Raw genomic sequence first — 15,590 nt, 5'->3', positions numbered from 1 at the left:
TATTCCAGAGGGGTTTTTTTTCATAATATTAATAAAACTCTCTTTTTTTCTGATTGCTTGTCAAATTCTAAATTGTCAGGCTTGACTGAGCCCCCACTGAAATTTTTGGTGCATTTGTGCAGTTTTTTTTTTTTTCTTTTCTCTTTACAACATGACCCTAAACTGAGAGTGACAAGCTTTTTTCACCTGGTGATATGTTTGTGGAGGGTTTGAATTGCCTTCATTACCTCCTTTAATGAATCATTCTTTTGTATCAAAAATATTTCACTCCCTGGCAGATCTTGGCCGTAGAGCATGGGAGTTATTTATTGCCTAAAGGAGTTTGCAGCCTATTCAATATGTGATGTTTAAAAGAAAATTGAGAATTAAGTAGGAGGCATTAAAGGACAGTATCACCTGCTAAAAAGATGCCAGAACAACAGTTCACAGGGGCCCCGTGGGCAGCATAAGCTTAAGGACTTTCGTCTTTTTTCTATTTTAAGAGTATTAGATTGATAATGGGTTATCCCAGTGACCTTCATCCATGTCTTTTTTTGTGGGGGGAGAAAGATAATGGAAAAAAAAATCTTTAATTTTCTGGGAGAAAAATCCCTTATCAAATCCCAATGATTTTATTCATGATTTCCTGTTAATCCCCAACAAACTGTCATGTTTACTAACATTTAAAATAGCTAAACCTCCTTCCCCCGTGACCCTACACCCGTCAATCTTTCTCTGAGAATGGCTTGGGAAGTTGTGAAAAAGTCAATACGTATCTAAAATGCGACAAGAGGAGATTCATCAAACTGAGAAAGAGCAAATGTGGAGAAGAGCAAAGAATGAAATGAGGGTCAATGGGATCAGCAACTTAGAGAAGTTCTGGAAGATCTGAGAGGAAGGCGCTGCTTCGCAGGGCCAGGGCAAATAGAGCAGAGATGAGGTGCATTTTTGAATACTGCTCTGGGTGGGCTTAGAGTTGAGAGGTGTGAGAGGGCTTCAAGTCCCCCTCTTTGGAAGAGACCAGCTCTGCTATAGTCTGTTTACATAAACAGCTTTATCCTAAGATTTTTCTTGGGAAAAAAAAATTCCTGTTGCTTAATTTTTTTTAAGTTTCTAAATAGATTAGTGTCTTTTATTTTTTTTTATTTATTTATCTACTTATCTATTTATTTTAAGACAGAGTCTCACTCTGTCGCCCAGGCTGGAGTGCAGTGGCATGATCTAGGCTCACTGTAATCTCTGCCTCCCAAGTTCAAGCGATTCTCCTGCCTCAGCCTCCCGCATAACTGGGATTACAGGTGCACACCACCACACCTGGCTAATTTTGCTAATTTTTGTATTTTTAGTAGAGACGGGGTTTCACCATATTGGCCAGGCTGGGCTCGAACTCCTGACCTCAAGTGATCCACTCACCTCGGCCTTCCAAATTGTTGGAATTACAGGCGTGAGCCACCATGCCTGGCCTACATTAGTGTCTTTTAAACTGGTTAGGGGATGGGGATGGAATGGACAGAGAGTTCTGAGGGTCTTTAATTTTAGCACCTCACCCGCTCCTTTACCCCACCCTAAAAGCATTGACCCTGCTTCCTGGCACCCCCTAGCTCCATCAGGCCCTTGCTGCCAGCCTCATGCTAAGGTATGTTTTTGGCCAGTTTTCCTTTGGCAAATCCATGAACAACAGGAGATTTATCTTTGTCCTCACCTCCCATTCACCCTTCTATATTCTACTATTTCTACTTATCTCTCCAGGTTCTATCCTCCAAGGGCCTGACTTGTAGCTAATTCTCAGTCTGAAACAGGACCTAGTGATATCCTTATTTTAACCCCAAGTATTTCTTAACTGAGGTTCACATGTGCCTCTTTAGCGCAGATCCCATTGATGCAGATTTTTACGCTTAAAAACTGGAAGGGAATATGCCAAGGTAACAAGAATACTTAATGAGTTGGGGATCAACTGATGATTCTATTTGCTTATTTAGACTTTTATTCCTTACGCGTTCTACAACAAACTTTGACAATCAGGAGGAAAAAAAAAATGTAGCCTTTTGGTGTTACAAACTGGTAACCTACAGACTATTAGCCACACAGTGTTGTCAAGGCAAGTGAGAAGGGCAAGCAATCCACAAGTTGACATAGTAAACAAATCATTTTTTTGTCTAACCCCAGCTCCTTCAGAAGTGAATTACCTGCCTAGCTCCTGAAGGCACTGGAGATCCCAACCATCTTTATAAAGATGTTTGTGGTCTAAACAGGAAAGCCTAGAAACCTTCAAGACTCAACAAATTGAATTTCTCCTGGGCAATGTGGGGCCACATGACAGGCTGGTGGGGAGAAGTGGTTGGCGTCCTGGATAATTATACCTGCAAGCAGCCCACTGCTCCTCTTACTTGGCAAAACTAAAGGAAGTTGTTATCACTGCTCTTTATTTCCCATATTTGGGAACTGCATCATCCTTTTTGGGAGCAGTGATGACCTTAAGCAGAGAAAATACGGGAGCCTGCAGCAAAGTAATGTATTGGACACTTTAACAGCCACAGCTCCAGAAATGAGACATACAGATGAGTGTAGACTTCTAAACTCATGTACCCCTCACTGCCTTGCATGTCCTGTTCTGTGGGCAGATCCTTCAACTTTCTGTCACTGTCTTTCTGAAATCCTTGCATATAGCCAGAAGCTCCACCACTTTTTAGCTGTGCGACTTTGAGCATGTTACTTTACAGCTCTATCACTCAGTCTTTATCCGAAATAAAACCAATAGTAATCATCTCTCCTTTGTGAGACTGTTGAGAGAATTAAATGAGATCATACATATTAAGTAGATGGCTCGATGCCTGGTACATAACAGGTACAATATCTGTTGCCTGTGGTAACTATCATCATCATGATCAGCATCATCTATTTTTTTTTTATTCCAATGGCTCTCTATTGTTGCGGACAAATGTATTAGTCTGTTCTCATGCTGCTAATAAAGACATACCTGAGACTGGGTAATTTATAAAAGAAAGAGGTTTAATTGATTCACAGTTCCACTGTGAATTGTGAGGCTGAGGAGGCCTCACAATCATGGCAGAAGAGCAAGGGACATTTTACGTGCTGGCAGGCAAGAGAGAGTTCGTGCAGGGGAATTCCCCTTTATAAAACCATCAGATCTCATGAGACTTATTAACTATCATGAGAACAGCATGGGAAAGACTCACTCTTATGATTCAACTACCTCCCACTGGGTCCCTCCCATGACTCGTGGGAACCATGAGAGCTACAATTCAAGATGAGATTTCGGTGGAGACACGGCCAAACCATATCAACAATAAGAATGGAAGCTTCAGGGGCCCCTAGTTACTCATTTTACTTTTGGCTGTAGTGTTTACTAGCTGTGTAACCTTGGTTAAGTTACTCAATGTTACAATTTGAACATGTCCCCTCCAAAGTTCAGGTGTTGTCAATGTGATAGTATTAAGAGGTGGGGCCTTGAAGACCTGATTAGGCCAGGAAGGCTCTTCCCTTGTAAATGAGATTAAGGACCTTTTAAAAGAGGCTTCACACAGTGTCCTGCTAGCTTGCCCTTTCACCTTCTGCTATGTGAGGATGCAGCAAGAAGGCCCTCACCAGATGCCACACCCTTGATCTTGGACTTCCCAGCCTCCAGAAGTGTGAGAAAAAAAATTTCTGTTCTTTATCAGTTACCTAGTCTCAGGGATTTTGTTATAGAAACACAAAATGGACTAAGAAGGACACGTAGCCATTCTGAACTGAATTTCCATCATCTGTAAATATTAAAGCATATAAAAAAGATAAAAATAATTGAAACCTTCTTACAAGTCCATTATAAGACTTGAAAACATAACTCAGCACCTGACATAAACTATGTGCTCAATAAATGATCATTCCTTTCCCTACAAAGATGGCATCCAAATTTCACATACCCTTCACCGATAAGCATAGCCAAAGGAAAAACTTCAAAATAAGTAAAATGTATAACCATTTTCTTCAATCCCCACTGAATGTAGTTGACTTCTCACCCCAAAATGGCCACCAGTCCTACATTGCTGCCTCTTCTGAAACACTCCCATACATACAATGAAACACTCCTCTTTATGCATGCTGAAGTTCACACCCCATTTCATCCTAGGTGCCATTAAAGGCCATGTCCATGATATAAACCTGAAAATTTCCCTCTCTGGCAAAATTTACACGTATTGAGTCTCATTACTCTAAAGCCTTTTTAGAAGATTTAGTCAATCTTCTAAGAGCCATATAACTGACAGCAGTTACATGTTTAATATGCCACCTTTACATTTGATAAGACATATATGAGTAAGAATAAATACAAGGACTTGAGGCCCTCCATCATTCCTGAGAACAGAAATTACCTCCAGCTATACAGCGTACCGTGACATATTCTACCCCAAACAATTCTGCCCAGAAAGGTTAAATAGCCCTACTGTTTCAGAGCCTTCCTGAAAATCCATTCATCTGAACTACTGACAATTCAACTAGTCTTTTTCAGGATAGAAACCCCCTTCTCAGAACAGAGGACCATGCAACTGGGGGAAATGAACTCTTACTTACTCTCCAAGGTTTCCTTCCAAATCCCTTTCTCCCAACCTTGAGCAATTATATCGCAAAACTTGCCTGATCCCAAACAGGACTCCACATTGAAACCCTTGCTTCAAACCACTGTTCTCAAACCCTGCAATTTTCCACCTGAGAATTCCCATTTCTGAGACATTAGTAAGAATAAAGGTAGTGGTGTCCCTAACTACAGTATACAATACCCTTGACTTTGCAACAGATTATCTTAGGGGTCTTTTCAGGGAGTCTATTTAGAAGATGTTTCTGGATAAAGTAGTCTCTACTAAGTATTCTAAATCATATTACATGAAAATAAGCTGTCTACTTTGCCATCAGAACACATTACAATGTGAATATTTATTTACTAAATATGTCCTATGTGCTCTGCACTAGGCTAATCATCTTATATGGATCATCTCATTTGTCTTATGAAAATGCTTAAAGATAAGTATTACTTTCCCTCTTTTACAAATGAAGACAGAGGCTAAGAGAAGTTAAACAACTTGTTTAAGTCCACAGAGCTTATAAGTGGCATATCTAGGATTCACATGAAATCCCCTCATCTGACTCCAAAGGTTAACATCCCATGGTAGCCTCAAAGCCCCCTTTTAGTTTTATTTTTATTTTTAATTGATAAACAATGATTGTATATACCTATGGAGGTCGATGTGAGGTTTCCGTGCCTATATACCTTGGGGAATGAACAAATCGGGCTAATAAACATACTCATCATCTTATAAGGCTGCCAGCATAGTTCACATTCTTTGCACCTATGTAAAGATGTTTAGTTCTTACCACTAATCCAGCTTCTTGAGGAAGATTTCTGAAAGGCTGATGGAGATATATCCTGCGGTGCTTGAAGAGAGTGACTTTTAGCCAATCCCACTCCTCCAACTTCTCTGCTCCCTCTCAGGGCCCTAAATTGTGGTAAGAGTTGGTTTCTCATAGGAAACTTGAAAAGGTTTAAGGGCCCAAATAAATGGCCTATGGTTCTTTGAATCCCTGGAGAAGATGTTTTGGGGACTTCTTGACATCCAGCCAATGACACAGTGAGGCCGGCCCAGCAGTGTCAGGCCCAGGTGTGAGTGCGGCACCATTGAAGAGAGGTGGAATCAGCTGCCCCTTCCTCCTGCCTGCAGCTGCAGGAGTGGCTGGTGCAAACAAGAACAGCCAGATATGTACAAAAGCATAAGGAAACCTGATGCCATCCATAATGGAAATTATACTTGATTATCATTTGCTCAAATAAGAATGATGGTTTTGAATTAGCTTACAGGTATTTTTTTCTCTTTGTAAAATAGATACATTTCAATAAACTTGCTATAAAGTAAATTTTGGTGTCAAGCAAACCTTGTTTTCTCAATTGACAGCCTTTATAAAATTAAAGATGCTTTTCCTAAGCTCCAGAAACTGGGACAGGTAAGAGACTACACTTCAGACCATTGTTTTAAATCTAGATTAATCTACCTTTTTATAAATCCTCAACTCCTTCTAATAACTTGCCACAGAACTAGTCCCAAACCATAGGAATTTCTCTACTTTCAGTAAAGCCTCAGAATCCACACCTTTCTCTTCCTCACACATCTCTGCTCTTTCCCCACCCTCAGCACATACAACGTCTAATGAAGGACCTTAGGTTGCAATGCGGCACCTATTAAGAGAAAGGGGCACGCCTGTAATCCCAGCACTTTGGGAGGCCAAGGCAGAAGCATTGCTTGAGCCAGGAGTTCAAGACCAGCCTGGACAATAGAGTGAGACCCCCATCTCTACAAAAAAATAAAAATAAAAAATAAATTTAAAAAATAAACATAGAAGGCGCCACAGACTTGAAACTCTTCTGAGTCAACATTCTACATTCCATATGAGGAGTCTATCTCACATACCTTATCAGTCCTCAGGCATATGTTTATCCACATTTTAGCATTTCTGAAATTAAGGTGCTTCTTACCAAGGGTGATGTTTTCATTGTAACTGACAGCATTTTCTCACTCAGTGGCACATAAAAAATGGCATACACCTCACAGTTGATGATAGACTTAGATTTGAGAAAATATGGTTGATTTTTCAATATTGCTAGTTTGAAAATTCTCTAACATGGTAGACTCTTGGGAGGTTTGCTTCTTAGATGCAAATAAACATACAGGCCTTTGTCCGGAAAGCCAGATTCTCCCTATGGCTAGGCAGAGAGTAAATTATAAACTAAAACCATGTTCACACACCCAAAACCCAAGGTACCACCCTTAATCCATTCAGCAAACATTTATTTAGCAACTACGATAGACCATTTGTTCCAGGCACTATTATTGACAACAGAGATGCAGCCAAAAATGAAATAGACAAAGCCTCACCTCTTATGGGGTTTGCAGTCCCATAGGAGTGGCAGGGGGAGGCAGATACGAAATAGGCACACACAGAGAAAACTAAACAAGGCGATTTCACATAGAGACAAGTGATACAGAGAAAAAAAAACAGTGACGCTAGAGTAATGAGGTAGGGTGGCTGCTTTAGGTTGGATGATCAGGGAAGACCCTTGAGGAGGGGGCATTGGAGCTGAGACATAAGCGACAGGAAGGAACCAGGATGCAGAGATCTGGGGATAGGAAATTCTTCAGACCTCAAGGGCACACAGCAAGTGGATAAAAAAAAAAACTTGGTAAGTACAAATAATGAAAAGTCCAGGAGCTAAAGCCAGGTGAAGAAAGCAAAGGGACAGTAGTAGCAGATGATGGGAAAGGTGAGCAGGGATCAGGATGTGTGACCCCCACCATTTTGAGACTCATCCCAACAGGTTGTACAAAAGCGGGGGAATCTGTCAGGGTGAGAATTTCTCACTCACCTTTCTGTTGTTTTTGCATCTCTGCAAGGAGACCCTTCAGAATAATTGTCTTAGAAATAGGCCTAGAAATTTGTATAGGAGTTTTCCTATCCATCCAAAGTTTTATTTTGAGTCTAGACTCTGGGTGGGGAAGAAAGTACTTGCTAAACCCCAAGACAAGCCATTATCCCTTCCAGGTCTAGAAAATCTTCCACCTGGTTTGACTTTGCTATGTCCACTGTCAACTCATCAGAGGATGACTCTTAAAGAAGAAAGCCAGGATTTACACCAAGAAGAAGAAAATCAGAGACCTTCCCTCACCTTCCTTTCTCCCCAACTTGATATTTAAGGTGCCTGTCTGTCCATCAGTGATGCTGCCTGCTTCTGGCCAGAGTACAGACAATGAACATAGACAGCAGGAAAGCAATTCTGCCCTGCGTTGCAAGCATCACTCATGAATCGGTTCGCACTGCATTGTGCCTCTAGGCCCTGAGTGTATGAGGAAGAGGCAAATAGCAAATGCTTCTGCACCCCTGAGCCTACCACCCTTCAGCCTTATGTCAGCCAATAGTGTGTCACTATTGTTATAGGAGTTATTAAGAAATTATTTTAGGCAGATAGAGAGGAAAGGGGGTCCTTGGGAAGTTTTTGTTTCTTTTAAAGCAGCTACAGAACGTTTCTTGTCTAGCAGGAAAGCTCCGGTTTTTAGAGCTGGGCTGGCCAGCTTTGATATGCAAATGCGGGCCATTAAAAACTGAGTCCACCATTAGAAACTGGGTCCACCCACGTCTTCTTGCCCTTGCCCCAACATGTGCCTGGCAACATGGCGCCCCCCCCCCCCACATATCCCCATGTGTGTGGAACATCATGGTACCCTGTATTTGCATACTAAAAGGCTAGGATGGGAGGGTCAGTTTTTTCCCCAGGCTCTGTGAATGACACGCCTGGTCAAACCAATCCCCTGAGCCCTATGCAAATCAGATACTCCCTCCTCCAGCCTCCTCATATAACTGGCTGATTTCTGCTGCACTCTGGTTTCCTCTCTCGGCTTTGGAGCCCCCCTCCCTCTGTCTCTGTATGGGGAGGCTTCTTCCTTCTTTCTTTACTATTAAACTCTCCACTCCTTAAAACTACTCCATGTATGTTCGTGTCGTTTTATCCAATTCAGCCTGACACTAACGATCCTGGTGTTCCTCCAGTCCTCAGAGCCATATCACTATGCAATCACAGAACCTTCAGCCGTGTGCATTCTCCTTTTAACTCAATTTCTATCACTCTCAATACGTCCATCCTCTCCTATCACCTGGGCTGCACCAGCAATCAATAGCCTCATATGTGACCCCAATGCTTCCATTCTCTCTTCCTCTCTGCAATGCATTTTATTGAAGCAGAATTTGGATGCTTCATCCCCTACTGGAAAAAAAAAAAAAAAAAAAAGTAGTAGTTCCAGGGACATCTGGAAGGCTGTGGGTGCCAAGAGATGTCTAGTGCTCTATGTGCCTCATGGTCTGTGGGTAGTGGTTGCCATACTGTGTGCCCCTGGGACTGGTGGAAGGGGCTAAGAAAAAGGCTGAGCAGGGTCTCTAACTTCCATTGTCCCCAGAGCAGCTACACTGTCATCTGTTTATATACAGTTGCTCTGCAAAGGATTTCATTTGAAAATAAAAATAAACATTCATTTCTTTCAAAAAAAAGTTTAAAACCCTGCAGCAGTGAAAGGCAGGAGTAGAGGTTAGTCCCAATATGCCAAGTGCATATCACACAATCTCGGGCAAGTCAGCCAATCTCTTTCAGCGTCAGTGTCCTCTGTATAGAACACTATTTTTCTCAACCTCACACTATTGACATCTTGGGCTGATATTACTCACTGTGTGGGGCCATCCTGTGCATTTGTAGGATGTTCAGCAGCAATCTGGCCTTTACTCAGTTGATGCCAGCAGCACATCCTCTCCCACCACAGATGTGACAACCAAAAATGTCTCCAGACCTTGCTAATTGCTCCCTCTGGGGCAAAGTCACTCATGTTGAGAACTACTGTTATAGAATAATTAAATATTTACCAATCTGACAGGACCATGGTGAAGATTAAATGAGATCGTATATATGAAAAGCTGCTTTGTAAACTGCTGTTATTAGAAGATGCTAGGGAACACCTGAGGTACATCTTGACATAAACAAATAATTGTACAGCCAATCCTGAAAGTGATGAGGAAGCCATGATGTACTTTCTGAGTCATGAAATCTTTATATTTTTGTCTATCTCCTTAAATCTTTGTGATAATTTATCTTTGTCAATCCATAACCAGTCATCAATTATGCCAGGATGATACAAGTTCTAAAATTTAAGACATTTAGAACTCATCAACCTTGGATATTAACCTTTGATTCCCTGGACTAAAACAAAATAAGTGCATGCAGGTTGACTGAGCAGGGTTCAATCTGCACGCATTCACTTATTCATTGATTCCTTTGTTCATTTAGATAACTTACTCCGAGTGTCTGCTGTATAAAACACATTAGAGTCAATAGCTTAAGAAATAAGAAAGAATGAATAAGAAATAAGAATAAGAAGAATAGCTTAAGAAATAAGAATAAAACAGAGTCCCCAGATTCGAGGCTCACATAGTCTAAAGCAGGGGGTCAGCAAATTGCCCACAGCCCGTTTTCATAAAGTTTTTCACTTCTTTATATGTTGTCTGTTGCTGTTTTTGTCCTATAAGGGAAGAGTTAAGTAGTTGTGACAGAACCGTGTGATCCACAAACCCTAAAATATTTACTATCACCTGGCGCTTTTACAGAAAAAGCTTCTTGAAAAACAGACAGACTCTAAAAACAACCAGATATCACTCAACCTTCGGGGAAGATCTAGGGAGACAAATTTACATTTCATCAGGCTTTATGCCCTTATATCATCACTTCCTGAAACCTCCAGGACTTCTGAAATGGTGATGACAATAAAACAAGAGTTCATCTTTATTGAAATATACTAAGATCCAGCACTGTACTCCCACTCTTTTAAACATCACCTTGTTTAAATCTTACCAATTATCTTTGGAGCGTACTGTTTTCCCTGCTTTACAGATGAGGGAAGGGTAGCACAGAGTCATTAAGAAACATGCCACAGCGGCCACAGTTCAACTCTACACAGTCTTTCCAGAGCCTGCACTGTGACCACCGAGCAAGTGCTATTCTCCACTGTGACTTACCCTTTTTTTTTTTTTTTTTTTTTTTTGAGACGGAGTCTCACTCTGTCACCCAGGCTGGAGTGCAGTGGCGTGATCTTGGCTCACTGCAATCTCTGCCTCCATTGTTCAAGCAATTCTTCTGCCTCAGCCTCTCAAGTAGCTGGGACTACAGGTGCATGCCATCACGCCCAGCTAATTTTTGTATTTTTAGTAGAGATGGAATTTTACCATATTGGTCAGGCTGGTCTTGAACTCTTGACCTTGTAATCTGCCCACCTCGGCCTCCCAAAGTGCTGGGATTAGAGGCATGAGCCACCACTCTCAGCCTTGTGACTTACTCTTTCAGAGTAAGAGCTCTGAGCTTACAGCGAACATACACCATTCTGCACACATGTCCCCGAGCCACCTTGAGCACTTTTATACTATGGTCAAAGAAACAACATGGCCAAAACCTACAAGCAGATATACAGGCCAGAGGAAAAGCCCTTGAGATAGAACTAAGTCTTGACAGGATCTCCTGATAAAAGACAGTATCCTGCATGAGTTTAAGAACTAGGATTAGTGGCAATCACAACCCAACAATATCTTATGTGACCAAGAGTTTTGTATCAAACAAGAAAAACTCTACACCACCATCCACAGCTGTGTTGGACCCAGAATGGGTGCCTGGGAACACCCTGGCCACCTTGGGAAGGTGGAATTATACTGCCCATCCTGCCTGCCAGTAAAATCCCAACTGGAAGCTGACCCTCCTCAATGAGTCAGGTTCAGTTCAATTGTTTAATTAGGTCTGTTAGTCCCAAGAGACTCAGAATTTACTTGACTAGGGCTGGACGATGAGAACAATATTTTGGATCTTCCTCCAGGTCAAACTTCACTAGTTCTTCCTTATTGCCACTGCATATAAAATTTAACACATTTTCAAACCTCCCAAGGAAAGTGTCAGCCCATTTTTTAAGTTGCAATCTCAAACAACAGACTGGGCTCTGAAAGAGTCCCTTGAGTATATTTATTTCAGAGGTTTTCAAACTTGATTTCTTCTGGCCCCTCAGGAACTTCTTTGGGTGTTTCTCAATGCCTATCAAGAGCCAAGGAAAGGGAGGGGCAAGGGACAGGCCATGCTGTCATTAACTGGGGTCCCCCCTTACCCCCCATTGTTTGCTTTATGCGTGCAATTTCCCTCATAAGATTTTATGTTCAAAAAAAAAAAAAGGTTTTGCTACTAAAGAATTCCTAATCTCCTCACCTGCGCTAGCCCTCCCATGTTTGAAAAATCAAACTGAAGTCAAGTGTAATGGCAAAGAACTAGTTTAAAGTCACAGAGCCAATCAACGGCTGCACTGAACCCAGAGTCCAGTTTCCTGACTCCATGTGGAAGGCGGGAATAATCTTTGAAATATGAAGCTTTTCTCCTTTGGAAATGGTCACAACAGAGTTCACATTTTAGCTCTTCATTTACCATGTTTGGGATCTTGGGCAAATCACTAACCTCTCCTAATTACACCTTCCTTGCATGTAAAATGGGGATCATAATATTACAGGCTCTAGTGAGAATGAGATGCTGTGTGTAAAGTGCCTAGCAAGTGCTGTGCTCCATAATTATTAACAGTCATTATTCACTGCAGGTACTCTAATAAACAGTCATTCTCTCCCTACTCCCTACCCTCCTTCCCACTTCGCTGAGGCTGGCAGTAAAAGGTTCACAAAATATACTGTGACACGGGATGAGGGCTACATGCAGGGCGGGAAGGCAGAACGGCATTGTCCTTACGTGGTGTTTTCCTGACCAGGCAAGGAAGATAACAGGTTATCAAAGAGCGAGAGGGGAAATGGGGAGACGTAACTACAAGATGTTCTAGGATTCACCAGAGGCAGCTCTGAAAAAGCAGCTCCGGGTGCTCCTGCCCTCCGTAAGTCCCGCTCCATCATGCTAACATCACCGAAAATGCAACAAATTCCATCGGCTGTTCTCATCCTGGGCTCTGCTCACCCTGCCTCCTCCCAACTCCCTTAAATAATGGCTTAGCAAATGCCTCTGAGACCATCCTCAGCTAATTTCCTTCAAGACATGCAAGCTGCTAACGCTGGGAAGCACAGATAGTGTGGAATATGGCCAAAATTAGATTAAAATAACCTCCTGATAAACAAATTACTCACTGAAAATAAATATTGGACTAGCGCGGCCAAGATAACTAAAAGAACAGCACCACCACATGGCCGGAAGAGGAACGACATGCTCTACTGTCTGCGGCTCAGCCCAAGGCCCGCCCAACCTACTGGGTCTGACCGTCCCAAGGGGACAGGGACGGGGGCGACGAGGACACGTAGTGTCCCTTTAGCTTAAACTTTTTAAGCTCTTCTATGGACTTATGCAAAAGACATAACATTTTGGCAGAGAGGACTGAATTTGGAGCCAAGGGAAAAAAGCCATGTGCCAAGTTGAACACAGCATGGCATAAGAGGAGTCTGTAATTCTTCCTGCTTCCTTCCTCTCTCTCTCGCCCCACCATTCATCAGCCGGCCTGAGGCTCAGCCTCAGGGCAGCAGAGACCCTGCCCCTTTACACAGCCATGGTGGTGTGCTGGGTACCTCTTGCTGGGTCCCACTCAGATGCCTACAAGGCATGGACCATGTTCTTTTCTAACCTGAATGACAGATACCCCCTCCCACAATAATCCTTCTAATACTTAGACAGTATTTATTTAGCTTTTTTTCAGCTTCCAGTCATATCTTCTTTAGGCTAAATAAACCTAGCCTCATTAACTTCCTTGGTTCAGCACAGGGCTCAGGTCCCAGGGGTCTGGAGACTGGCAGGTAAGCCCTGCAGCCCACTAACGACGTGAGTTACTTCAGCTTTCCAAACTTCAGTTCCTACACCTATAAAATGGGGATTATAATACCGCCTTGATAGGCTAACTGTGTATAGAGTGCCTGACATACTAAGAACTCTCGATAAATGGTAGATATTTGGGTTGTCATTTCAAACCAACAGTGTGATGGATATAGCTTGTTATGCTGCATTCCTACACACTCAATCACAGCTGTCCATCCCAGTGTGACAAATGCAAAAATCTATCAATATTATTTGAAGCAAATTTTTGGCTCATCACAGAAATATACCGCATGCTTCTCCAGAAGTTACGCTGGAAGAAGAGACATCAGCTCTATAATCACGGCACAATTTGATTCCTTCTGGGGACAGGAATTAGGCTGGACTCTTCACCAAGGCATAGTGAAAGCAAATGTGTAAGGCTGAAATCAGGAACCTGGAATTCTTTCTTAGTCAACATTAATGTATTAGCAGCTCCTCTGGGTGTAGCCCAGTATGAGGTATGGGGGATCCAGTAGAATCCCAGTTCCTTTGGAGCTATACCCAGTAGGAAAAATATGCATGCACACATAATATGCAAAAAAAAATACATGATTCATCAATTACAGTATGGTTAGTTCTCTGAAATATAAACATGAGGTTCTATGAACAGTGTTATTTGTGCCAAGACCTAAAGAAGAGCTGGACATGAAACATTCAAAGTCTCAGAGATCTAGGTGGATCATGCCCTCTCTCTGGTCCTCAGTTTCCTCCTGTGAAAATAAGAGGGATGGGGGAGGTAAGATCAATAGTTTTCTGGGTTCGCAGGAGCCCTATTTTTTGTGAATGTGTCTCAGAGGCTGCCTTGGGGGTAATTGATGGGAGCCGGGCAGACGTGACTCAGAGCTCTCTACTCAAAAACTGCATGTGTCAATTACCTCAATTCAACCATCACAATGTCTACATATTTCAAAGCATCATGTTGTGCACCACAAATATATACATTTTCACTTTTCAATTAAAAATGAATAATAAGAATGAATTTTAAAAAACAAATATTTGAATATCCCTGGATGAGACAGCCTTGAAGGTGTTTTCCAGTTCTCATAGTCTGACTCCATGGCCCTCATCTGGAAACTAAAGGAAGAAATACACTTTGTGGGCAAAACCTTGGAGGCATCATTCTCGTCAAGGCAGAGAAGAGCCCGGAGCCAGGAGGGCAGACCACAGGCAGTGTGGAAACACAGAATATACATGCAAGTTCAGTGACAGCTGCATTGATCCACTGGTACTTGTGCATGGTCATGAGATCAAAGGATTAACAATGCCAACCATCCTAAAACATATTGCCATTCTGAGGACTCCTTGGAACTCTTAGAATTTTTATAAAGACCTGATTTGGGTGCATATCAAAGATGGCCCCTTCTTTGACATTTTGTAGTAGAGCAGCCATTTGGCCATCAATCACATTCTCCCATCTCTGCATTGCTGATTGCCAGGTTACAGCAGACGACTCCTAAAACTGTGAGGCTGTCTATTCCCGACCCGGCTCTCAGCACTTAGAATGCCCTCCCTTTCTAGCCTCCTGGAGCAACAGGCTGATGGGCTGTCCCTGTGAGCCAGCCAGAGAGAGCATTAACTAGGAAGATCTGTGAGAAGTCTCAACTTCCTGCCAAACTTCCCATTAGCTCTTTTACATCTCTCTCTCCCCCTTTTCTTCTCTGTCGCTATTCCTTTGCTAACTTGCTTTTCTGTTTCCATGCCCCAACTTCTGCAAACTTCCAGACTCCTTTAAATGCTAATTCTTAAATTGGAGAGTGTTCTGACAGAGACTTATCATTCCCTTATTAAGTTTTAGGGCCTGAACCAGAAGGTGTTTTCTTGTTGCAAGAATATGACCTTTAAATCTGGACAGCAAGGTTAATACTAACACATTATTTGAAGATTCATTTCTGGAGCCAGTACAAATCAGGCATAATCCCATTACCGCACACTTACTCAAGTGCCGCTTCCAGGGTCACAATTTTTCAGAAATGCATTCATGCCTACTACTCATGGAAGGTAATTGAGGAAGCAAAAAGAAAGAGGGAAAGGTAGACAGGGAAATGAGAAATGGTGAAAAGGATGAGGGAAAAAGAGGAAAAGACAGAGATGAAGGTAGAAGTAGAGGAGATGAGATAAAGGCAGAGTGAAGACAGATGATAAGAAAGGGTGATATGGTTTCGCTGTG

The 15,590-nt window shown here is 42.2% G+C and overlaps 1 protein-coding gene across 1 annotated transcript in view; it reads right to left on the bottom strand.

Annotated features, from left to right (window-relative positions):
* AGBL1 (AGBL carboxypeptidase 1) overlaps positions 1-15,590 on the bottom strand; it is a 534,408-nt gene that overhangs the window by 427,534 nt on the left and 91,284 nt on the right. The window lies entirely within an intron of this gene.

Source organism: Pongo abelii, chromosome 16 (assembly GCF_028885655.2).
Source record: "Pongo abelii isolate AG06213 chromosome 16, NHGRI_mPonAbe1-v2.0_pri, whole genome shotgun sequence".
Classification (NCBI taxonomy): Eukaryota; Metazoa; Chordata; class Mammalia; order Primates; family Hominidae; genus Pongo; species Pongo abelii.
Note: the sequence above shows the minus strand (reverse complement) of the source record. Positions and strands in the feature narration are given on the sequence as shown.